We start from the raw sequence: 11596 nt of genomic DNA, 5'->3' as shown, positions 1-11596 counted from the left end.
GCATAGCTCATTGTCGGTCACCGGGGGGTGTACTTCTGCCGCCTTTTGTCTCCATCTCTGGGCATACTCCTTGAAGCTTTCCCTGTCTTTCTACACCAGGTTCTAGAGGTCCCTTCTTGTAGGGGCCACATCACAATTAAATTTGTACTGTCTTAAGAAGGCATCAGCTAAATCCTTCCAGGAGCGCAGTTTGCTCCTGTCCAACTAAATGCACCACCTCAGGGCTGCCCCGGAGAGGCTCTCATGAAAGAAGTGGACTAGCAGTCTGTCATCATCTATCAGAGTGGACATCTTGGCGATATAGGTGGCCAAGTGAATGCGAGGGTCAGAATTCCCAGTGTACTTGTCGAAATTAGGGACTTTGAACTTGGGCGGCACCACCACATCAGGAACCAATCTGAGCGATGCCACATCGACTGAACCATACATATTCAGTCCTTCGATCGCTCTCAATCTCTCTTCTAGAGCAAATAGTTTCTTGTTTTCTCTCGTCTTATTTTCTCTTCCCACTGCATGAAATGCTCCCCCAGTTGGGAGGTGAGGGGTGGAGTGAACTGGAGGGATTAGAATTGAAGGGTATGGGTCGGTGTTTGAAACAGTTGGGTAATGAGAGTAAGGTAGGTCATTATTCATGGTAACCGGATTGACAGTGATTGTCGGGTCCGGGATAGGCGATTGAAAGGGATCCATTGTTGTAGGAGGTGGAGGAGGTAGTGGCAAGTTAGGTTCTGAAGCAGGTTTATTCTGGGACATTTCCCTCATTAGTCTCATAAGTTCTGAGACCTGATCCTTCAATTTGAAAACCTGCCCTTGTAGGTTCTGTACTTGTTCCTGATCTTCCATTATCTTCTTTGTTCGGGATCTTGTTAAGTACACTCGCTTGGGTTGAACCGTGTGCTTGGTCAGGCTTGCCTTGTTTGAAGCAATGTTGATTTTCTGTAAGAAGTCAAAAAAAAAAAAAAGGTTTTAACAAATTTAGAATTTCGTAAAAAAAAAACTAAAAGTCCTGGTCCGGACGAAGGATACAGTGGCATTTGGGAACCAGAATGAAATCCGCGAAAGGATGGTTGCATCAACTTTATCATGGCATCATTCGATAGTCTGACTGTGAATGACTGGATTGACTGCGCATTTATCATACCTGTCCATATAGCCCATTCAATTTTCATATAACCCTAGCGAGGGAGTTCCTACGGGAGTCATATTATTCATTCACAAATTTGCTAAACAATGGTCCAAAAATCATTTCATTAACTGAATAATTTGTACACCGTATTCTTTACATCGGCCTAGGCTCTGGGAGGTTCTTTATAATGAGATGACATTTTCTGAGATACTCATATAACCTTTCTTCTTGTTTGGCAGGGTCAAAACCATTCAGAGCATACTCGGATTCAGGTAATAGTTCTTGTTTTCCCTGTGCTATTGTTCTCTCCAGCTGGTCAACATTCTCTTTCAGCTCTTAATAAGGAGCAGCTTGTCTTTCTTTCTCCTTCCTTTCCTTAGCGCATTCTTTCAAGATATCTTTGATGAGTAGTGCCTGTTCTTTCAATTCGAGCTTCTTCTTTTTGTTTTCTTGTTTATACTCCTCAACGAGTATTTCTTGGTATTTTATTTTTTTCTGAAGCTTACTATTTTGTATTTCTACTTCTTTTACCATAGCTTGGAGAGAGTCTTTTTCCTTTTCCCATTGTTCCTCTTGCTCTTCGAACCCTATCTTTTCGGCCCTTGCCTCTTCCCTGAGTCTTCTCACCTTTCTTTTAAGGTTCCGCTGTTGGTTCTCCAACTGTTTCATTTGTTCTTGCAATTGTGAGTTCTCGGTATTTGCTTTTTGTAGTGAGTCAGCCAGACGATTATCAGCTTCTTCTAATAGGACGTTTCGGCGAGGGTTGCTGTCTTCGAATTCTGCAGTTGAGTGTTCTCGGCCCCGGTCAGCCCTCCATTCAAGATAATCGTGTGTGGCACTTGGACCTTTAGGCGTCCTTTCCATCAGAGAGATGTTTTCCCAAGATCTGTGAGCCATTTTCAACCCTTCCTCTTCCTTGATCTCATGGTAGAAATGACCTTGGTGGTATTCTTCAATGTTGATTTTGGACTGTGTTGAGCCAAACTGCCTAATTACCAATGCCGGAGTGTAACTTGTGTATCCGGTCACTCCGATTAGGGATACCGACTGATTACCTCCCGTGCTGATCAAAATGGATTGGCCTGACGCCCATAGTTTCCTCCAACAGTAATCATGGCTATTGAAACTCAAAATCCGTTCCCGCCACTGCTGTTCATTCTTCGGACTGATTACCAATCGGGTCATCTTCTCGATGGGAGGCTGGTCAAGGTACCAAGTCAATCCTTTTGTCTCCACAGGACACATGTGACTGATAATCCAGAGGTACAACAATTGAGAACAACACTTAATGGACCCTTTGCCCTGTTGTCTGCAGTAGGTAAGGGTTAATAAGGTCTCCGCAAGAATTGCCAGTATCGGATTGACCTCCTGCTTTTCTACCGCCCAGAATACTTCCACCGTGCTGCGGGTTATGATTCCCGATGGTCCCGGGAACAAAATCAGGCCATAGATTCCCAAGGCGAGTGTCATTGAAGCTCGATCCCACTGTTTCTCTTGGATGTATTGATCTAACCATTTCTTGAGATGTGTCCAATACCAACCATGCGTGTTTCCTTTGACGGTTTCTTTTGACTTTACTTCTTCTGGGGAAATACCAATCATATGTGTCAATCGTTTCAAAGCCTGCCTATGCTCGAGATGAAGGTAAATCCGATTTTGCGTCAGGCAAGGAATCTCTAGTAATGTCTGATATTCTTCCATAGTGGGAACTGTATCAATATCATTGAAAGAGAATACTCCGTACTTAGGACTCCAAACTGACAACATGGCTTTTAATGCCGGGATTTGGACATTGACTCGCATTAGGGTTGCAATCCTCCCGTACTTCTTCTCAAATCGTGCCTTAACCTGATCGGGAAGCGACCTCCAACCGTTAGACAGACCGTCGAGGCTGTTCATTCTGACCTCAATTTTATCCAGATCCAATGAAAGTAACAAGCTAGCATGTGACTTGGAAACATCATTTTGTGGGGGTACTGGAGTATGAGCTGATTTGGACCAAAGTTTAGCATTCTAAACTTCTTCTGCCGACTGACTCGAGGATGCCATGATAAAAATGATGCCTATCCTTTTTACAGACTTTTGGTTTGGTGATGCCTGTGGAAAAACTCGTTAGCAGGATAAATTTAGGTAGTCTTGTATTATATTGTTGGCAGAGTGGTGCCTACACATTCATCAAAGTAGGAAAATGTGTAGGTTTTCTTAACAATATGATTCAAGATTACCTTTAAAAATAAGAACAAAATAAAATTAACAGAATAGGGTAAGAGTAAGTATGCCCTTTTTGTCCTAGGATAGGGAGACTCCTGATACCGAATGAGTGCTACCTAATTGGATAGTTCTATCTTATAAGGTAGCTTACTATGGCTTTCAGCTATCGTGATAGTTTAGCTCAGGATCTAGTTTTCTAAGAGCCACAGGTTCCCAAATTGTCCCTACTGTAAACAGTAGAGCCTCATTCTATCCCCATGATATTGTCGGGAAAATTCCACGGATATCACAGTGAATAGAACGAGTTTCAATTTGAGCAGAAGCCTTCACGGATACTAACGGGGTAGAACCCACGGGTACCGCTACATGACCCCCTCCTACTTTCCTAAAAAGGTAAGAAAGCCCGAGTATAGGGCTGAAGTGTCTGAGGACATTGTGTGAGTGTTCAGTGTGTGAAGGGACATCTTTACCTCTTCCCAATTCAGGGGGATTTTATTTTCTTTTTTTCTTTTTTTCTTTTTTTTTTTTCAAACAAAGAGTACTGCAAGGAGTAAAACAAGCAAAACAAGCAAAACAGTTAGTAGGAATAAACAAAAATTAACACATAAAATATTACCGGGTGAGCCCACCTAACTATAATTTGATTGAGAAATTAGATCTACTCTTGGACCTCTGGACCGGGGTCAAGTCAAAACTCCCCAGTGGAGTCGCCAAGCTGTCGCAAGGGATTTTGCGGTCGCCTGAACGAACCCTCACCGAAGTGGAAAAGAATGAGGAGTCGCCACTTTAGTTTTGAGGGAAACTAAAGAAAACCATTTGTGAAGACAAATTGAAAGAAAACCACTTCAAAAAAGAGATTCTAAGTTCGGGGTCCGTAAACAGGTGGGGAAGGTGTTAAGCACCCCACCTCGTCCCTTAATAAGGGTAAGTAGATTTAACTTCGCATTTTTTTATAAATTAGTTAGGAGGGCTTGAATTGGAAATGTTAATCCTTTTAACAAAAAGAAATATTTAAATTTTCACTAAGTTTGGATTACCCAGATACATAAGTAAATGAGATAACCTTAGTGAGTTACTGTTGTATATTAGTTTTGTTTGAAGGGCTATTTTATTAGAATCCAATTTTTGAAATTGGATGAGAACTCTCCTCCAATCTCTTTTGAATATTTATTTAAATTTTAGATTGAGAACCGGATAAGAACTCTCATCCGATCTCTTTTAATATTTATTTGAATTTTAGATTGAGAACCGGATAAGAACTCTCCTCCGATCTCTTTTAATATTTATTAAAATTTTTAAGCTTGAGAAACGGATAAGAACTCTCGTTCGATCTCTTTAATATTTATTAAAATTTTTAAGCTTGAGAAACGGATAAGAACTCTCCTCTGATCTCTTTAAAATTTTTAAGCTTGAGAACCGGATAAAAACTCTCCTCCGATCTCTTTTAAATATTTGCTGAAATTCTGGTTGAGGATCGGATAAAGACTCCTTTCTGATCTCTTCTATTTAAACGATAGTCAGATAAGGGTCTTTCCGATCTCTCTAAATTTTACCTATCGAGAGGACCTAAGGCTAAGGGTTCTGACGTTCAAAGGTGTCAGGGGGTCTGCGCAAGACTTCTTTAACTTATTGGTACCTTAGGACTGGGCAGGGGATTCCAAAACGAATCCTCCGACCTTCCTATATGGTCGCCTCACCAGCATTTTTGGTAGCCGATCTATTCCATTTAGTTATCTAGGGTTTGGTTTTACTCTGTCTTATGACGTCTTGCCCTATGACCTACTGAGTCATTCTAGTGACTCAGCTTTACCATTTTTCAGGCTTATTATTTAGACCTTTCATTATTTCAAAAGGACTCTTAAGTTGCCGTTACCCACATCTCATCCAACCACTTATGTATCGCTTGGAACTAGATGACTTACGCTCAGAAATAATAAAGATTAACAAAGGTATCGACACGGATATAAACTAGAGCACAACCTTTCTCTGTATCTTTCTAGCGTGATATGAACTTAAAGAAAATAACATACGTAAAGAAAGAAAAATGGAAATGCGTAAAACAAGAACTAAACTTAATAAAATGGCAGCATAAATACTGACCTGTAAGGAGTCGATTCTAGTGAACTAACCGAGAATCGCAAAACGCAATATGATTGCAAGTTGATAGCCAGTAGAATAAGATTCGCCTTAGAACAAAGAGTGCTTCACTAAATGCTATCGAGTCAGATTTATACCCGAGTTTAAACGAGATCGAACATGGACGGTGGAAGTGAATATAAAGATAACAAGGAACTGCAAAATGTGAACGCTGCGGGATGATGAACGAGCTAAAAATGGAAACTTTCAGTGTTCAAAATCTTTTTAAGAAAATACTTCAGAAAACTAGTTTCAAAAGTTCTTCTTATGAAAGCTAAGTAACGATCTGAATTAAATTTCAGAGTTCTTTCGCTATCGTAACTTCCTTCTTTTTCGTTCCCTTTCTTTGAATAGTTTTTATGCAGGTATTTATAGGAACCGGGTGCTCCCCATGAAGGGTCAGGATCTATTTTGAGGGAGATGGAGGGTCAGGATTTCGAAGGACATGATCTGAGGCTCAGGAATTAAAGAGGATCAGAACGGACGGCTGAGATCCCCTTCAGAATATTTGTCATTTTCTTCTTCTAATCTGACGATCCCAAATTCTCTTGTCCGGGGTGATCCGAGGGCTGGGAATGAAAGGCGCTGATCTTGTCGTTTTCTTCCTCGATTCGAGGGCTCCAAGCTCATCCTTACAAGTAAGATCAACGGTGGAGATTAGAATGTACAGCGCTGTCCTGACATACGCATGTCAGAAATGTGGGTGATTTTGGGTATTTTACCTGGAACGCTTTAACTACCTCGGCTCTGATTATGGTGACGGCGGTAGGCGCCTTATTCTCTTTGTTTTCTGCTCTCTCTTCCTTTCCGATCTTCTTAACATGATCCTTCTCCGATCTTTCATACCGGTCTCTCCTCTTCTGATCTCTATTATTCCAATATTTCCCTTAACCAGGCCCGGTCCGGTCAAGGCATTAATTCCCCTCGATTCCCGAAGCGTCCGCTTCATTTTCTGCTTAGCAATAAATGCCCGATTTTCCCCTATATATACCCCTGACAGAAGAGACTTTCTTCATTCAATTTTCCTCTCTTCCTTCTTACTTTCCAGTTCTAGCTGCTCCGGCAGAAGTTCCGGCCATGATTGTGGCTGTTGATCCCTTTCCGATGGACCTCTTTATTCCCCAACTGAAAATTTACGACCCCGGTGCTCGAATAATCGTGATAACCTTGTCTGATGATGGTGAGAGAACTGGAACAATTAATCGATCTAGATCGCGGACCTCGATCGTGCCGATCTCGAGTCGTTCGACCGGTATAATCGGCGAACCAATTTCGGCCGAGAAGACTGCTAATGTTCCGTAGACCCTTGGCGGTTGCTCTTCCAAGTTTATTCGACTTCTCACCACACTGGGTGTTTCGACAGCGGCTTTCCTCCACATTGGGTGTTCCGACAGCGGCTCGGTTCCCGTCGATGACATCCTTTGTATCAGTCACAATGTGGGCTTTGACATAAGCCCTTTAGATGGGATGTTCCACCGGTCTCTGAGATCGCCCAAATGATGTATTTTATTTTCAATGTAATATGCTCTCTAGAGATCACAGAAATGATGTAGTCCAATTTTAATGCAATCTGATCTCTAGAGATAGCCCAAATGATGTAATCCGATCTTTTGGAAATAAAGATTTTATTTTGTCAATTATCATCTTATTATTATTGCATTAATTATTTTTTGATCTCTGAAGTATTTACCCGATCTGACCTTTAATTTAAATGACCCTAAATGATCCGCAATTCAAAAGATTTATCTTAATCTGCCGATCTCTAGTCAGCCGATCTCTTTATGGAATTTTCGGAATATTTATGAGATGTGTCAGAAACAGCTGGCAGATCTCGCTGACCGATGCACCGCTTGGGATGCCGTGAGCATTGAATGCTCGGACAAGTATAAATAGGGGTGGGGGTTAGCCATTTGCACTCTTGTGTCATTTTCAGTTTCTCGTGAACAACTTCGAAATTCTCTCGTTTTCTCAAGCTCTTCCGACTCCGATCAAGCTCCGGTAAGGGTTTAGATCCTTCTTTTAGTTTAAATTCTTTATTTCCTTTGAAAATGAGCGGCGCTGAAGGTCAGAGAGCGGCGAGTCCTCCTTCCATCCAGTTCTCGTGGTCATCTGATGAAGTAGAGGTGGTCCGGCCAAGGGCGCGACCTGAACCTCCTTGAGTCTCCGTCCCAGCTCGGGAACAAGTGACGTCATCAAGGCATGCGCCTTCTTCAGGGAGAGAGAATCTTCCCATGGATGAGCTGCCATCAGTCCTTCAAGAAACCGATTTGCAGTCATTCAGCCAGGAGTATAACATTGAGCCCGATTCATATGAACTTATCCGGTGTCACGGCGATCTCCGGGCCGATCATTTCTTCGAAGAGAACGACATGATTATGGTATACGAAGAACAGTTGAAAGTAGGGCTGCGGTTCCCTCTTGACGACTTCTTTAAGGAAGTCTTAAAATTTTTCCAAGTGTGCATAGCTCAAGTTCACTCGAACTCGTGGCGGATCTTATTAGCCTTCCGAGGCCTCTGCCGAGCTAAGGGATTCTGTCCTACGCCTAAGGTATTCGTCGAACTGCATAGGTTAACTCGTCGAAAGGACGACGAGTACTGGTTTTTCCAGGCGAAGCCACATTGCGGGCTCTTCATCGATCTGCCCTCCTCCCTGAAAAACTGGAAGAACCGCTTTTTCATTCTAAGGAGCAAAATTCCGAACGGCTTTGAGGGTTTCCCTCGTAGCTGGCTACACCAAGGCCCTTTAATCCCGAAGCGTCTCCTGTTGAATAGGGAAGAGGGCGCCATGGTGATGGAGTTGAAGGAGCAGGCGTCCAGAAAGAAGTTCTCTTGCTTGGATGCAAGATGGATCACGAAATGCACCATTTGACTATGGAATTGATCACCGGCAAAGATCGAGGACTCCAGCTCTCTGACCTCGGCATCGGTATTTTCTACATCTCAGATCTCAGGACCTTAGCGATCAAACTGACCTCTTCTTTGTGCAGGTATGGCCAGCGGCGAAGCCTCCAAGGAGAGCCGGAAGTGAAAGAGGGAGATCTCCCGGAAGGTACGGGAGATGAAGCGAGTTGAGGAAATGCAGACACCCAGGTATGAGCTCGGGGAAATACAAGAAGGCTCATCTCAACCTTCGGGACTGGTGATCGCAGAAGTAGTCCGATCCCCTCCTTGCCGGGAAGAGCCGCCTCCACCTCCTCCAGTTGCTCCGAATGCAGAAGAGGGTTCTTCTCAACCTAATGTGAGGACTATCTCCCGCGGTGCCCAAGTCTTAGTCCACTCACTGGAGAAGAATCGTACGGTTCGAGAAAACCCTGGTTTCGCTAAGGTCTTGGCGTTCTCTATCTGTCTTCGAGAAGATCGGGATAGGCTGTCTCCGGATAACCTTGATGATATCTTGACCCGATCCATGAGCTTGAACGTGGAGTGCCTGGTGAACCAGCACATCATACGGGAGAAGGCGCATCGCCTGGGTAAAGAGGTCGAGAGGATGGGTCATGAGGCAGCCTCCCTCCAATCTCAACTTTCATCCGCTCAGGGCTACATATCTCAAATTGAGGGGCGAATGAAGTTCTATGAGGACAAGCTGGCTGAGCAAGCTCACGCTTTTGAAGAAGTGCAAGCGCTCCGGGCCGATGAAGCTGCTCAACTCGCTCACCTTGCTGAGGAACTCAAGGTGAAAGAAAAAGAGATAGTGACTGGAGTGGCCGGCACTTATGTGAATGCTCACAGAGATCTCTTGGCTGAGCTCAAGAAGCGTTACCCTGAGGAGGACTTCTCCTGGATGGCCAACCTGGCTCCCGATGATGAAGGTGAGGAGAGTGAGGAGGAGGCTGAGGGTGAGAGAGGGGACAGACAAGATGTAGATCAGTCTGGGGGCGATCCTCCAGCTAAATAACTTGTACAAATTCTTGAAATGAAATGAAATGGAATGCCTCTTTTGTTCGATGAATGGTTGTGATCGGAAAATTTCTAAATTATTTAAACACTTGATTGTCTGAGTATGTTGAAATAACTGAAAGTGATTATTAACCTAAGTGTGAGAGATCGGAAAACACAATGAGCATGAGATCGGTAGGGAACCAACGCTAAACGGGACTTGATTAAAATTAGAAATTTGGGCTTGAACATTTAAGATCGGGATCATCATTAAACCGGAACGGAACCTTTGATTATTCTTAAACTTTTGAAAGGGAGATTGGCAACAAAAATGGTAACAAAGATCTAGTGTCAGTTCAATTTCGTTTGTCAACAGAGATCAGGAATATACTTGGTAGTCGGAGATTCGACAATGGGTTTGAGAGATCGGTGAGTGATTTAATAGACCGGTAAGGCTTTGACTGATGTGAGGACTTAGCATTGATTCAATTCCTTGTGAGGAGAGATCGGAAATGTGGTTATCTAGCACAGAGAGATTTAGTACTGGGGATCGGTTTCAAAGTTTATTAATTCTGGGGATCAGCCAAAATATGGTGTCGACAGCTGCCCCTCTTTACATAATTTCTATTAAAGGGAAAAATTTTCCCGTGTAGGAATTATGTAAAGATTCAGACCCATATTTTGGACGATTAGGTGTTCGAAGTTTGGGAACTAAGGCATACCTAAGTTAGTGACCTAGAGATCGGCAACAGAAGTTAAAACACTAGAAAATTAAAATCAACTTAGATCAAGGAACCAGAGGTTGATAACAGGAAATTTAAATTGCATGAAATTAAAATCAACTTAGATCAAGGAACCAGAGGTTAATAACAGGAAATTTAAATGCATGAAATTAAAATCAACTTAGATCAAGGAACCAGAGGTTGATAACAGAAAATGTAGATTACAGGAAATTAAAATCAACTTAGATCAAGGAACCAGAGGTTGATAACAGGAAATATAGATTGCAGGAAATTAAAATCAACTTAGATCAAGGAACCAGAGGTTGATAACAGGAAATGTAGATTGCAGGAAATTAAAATCAACTTAGATCAAGGAACCAGAGGTTGATAACAGGAAATGTAGATTGCAGGAAATTAAAATCAACTTAGATCAAGGAACCAGAGGTTGATAACAGGAAATGTAAATTGCAGAAAATTAAAATCAACTTAGATCAAGGAACCAGAGGTTGATAACAGGAAATGTAAATTGCAGGAAATTAAAATCAACTTAGATCAAGGAACCAGAAGTTGATAACAGGAAATTTAAATTGCATGAAATTAAAATCAACTTAGATCAAGGAACCAGAGGTTGATAACAGGAAATGTAAATTGCAGGAAATTAAAATCAACTTAGATCAAGGAACCAGAGGTTGATAACAGGAAATGTAAATTGCAGAAAATTAAAATCAACTTAGATCAAGTAACCAGAGGTTGATAACAGGAAATGTAAATTGCACTTACAAAGCAAGCCTAATCCGGACACAAGAAGTTCTTACCCAATGAAGTGTACTTAACAGAATCCTTAAGGCCGATGATGAATGGAGGACGAGTTGCAAGACTTGACCTATGGCCTCATTTCTTCCAATGCCTCATTTCTGTTTTTTTTTCGACTTTCTCCCGAAAAGTGCCCTTGCGGGTTTTCACTTCCCCTTCGTCTATATGACTAGAAGCGCCCTTCCGAGTTTTCACCCGTATTTTTTTTTTTTTTTTTTTTAGGATGCCCTTTCGGGTTTTCACCCCTACCCCCTTTTCTCCAAGTCATTCCCTGCAAATCTCATAGTAGAGTACGTGGGGTTATCAATTGTCAAATCCTAATCTTATGGCAAAAAATTTTAACAGATTAATAGCGCATTAAATAACGAGATTGCAGAGAGATAATGTTAAAGAGTGAGTGTAAAGGGAAGATAAAAGCATAGGGAACGAAATATGACTTTATTATAGCTTTAATAAAAACAAAGATAGAATTTCAAAGGAAAAGGGTACAAGGATAGATATCACATATTCCTTGTGGCTGGCTTTGAAATCCCTTAACTGCCATTATTTCAAACATTTCTGAAGTTTCATGTCGTGATGATTCATTTCCTTTCTCGGTTTCGTGCTTCTCCCTTATTTCTCCATTTTTTGGTTCCAGGGGCGCCCCTTTTTTTTTGTTTTTTTTTTTTTGCTCACTCTTTCAAGACGCCCTTTCGGGTTTTCATCCTTCAC

The sequence above is a fragment of the Hevea brasiliensis genome, chromosome 11, assembly GCF_030052815.1.
Source record: "Hevea brasiliensis isolate MT/VB/25A 57/8 chromosome 11, ASM3005281v1, whole genome shotgun sequence".
In the NCBI taxonomy this organism is placed as follows: domain Eukaryota; kingdom Viridiplantae; phylum Streptophyta; class Magnoliopsida; order Malpighiales; family Euphorbiaceae; genus Hevea; species Hevea brasiliensis.
Note: the sequence above shows the minus strand (reverse complement) of the source record.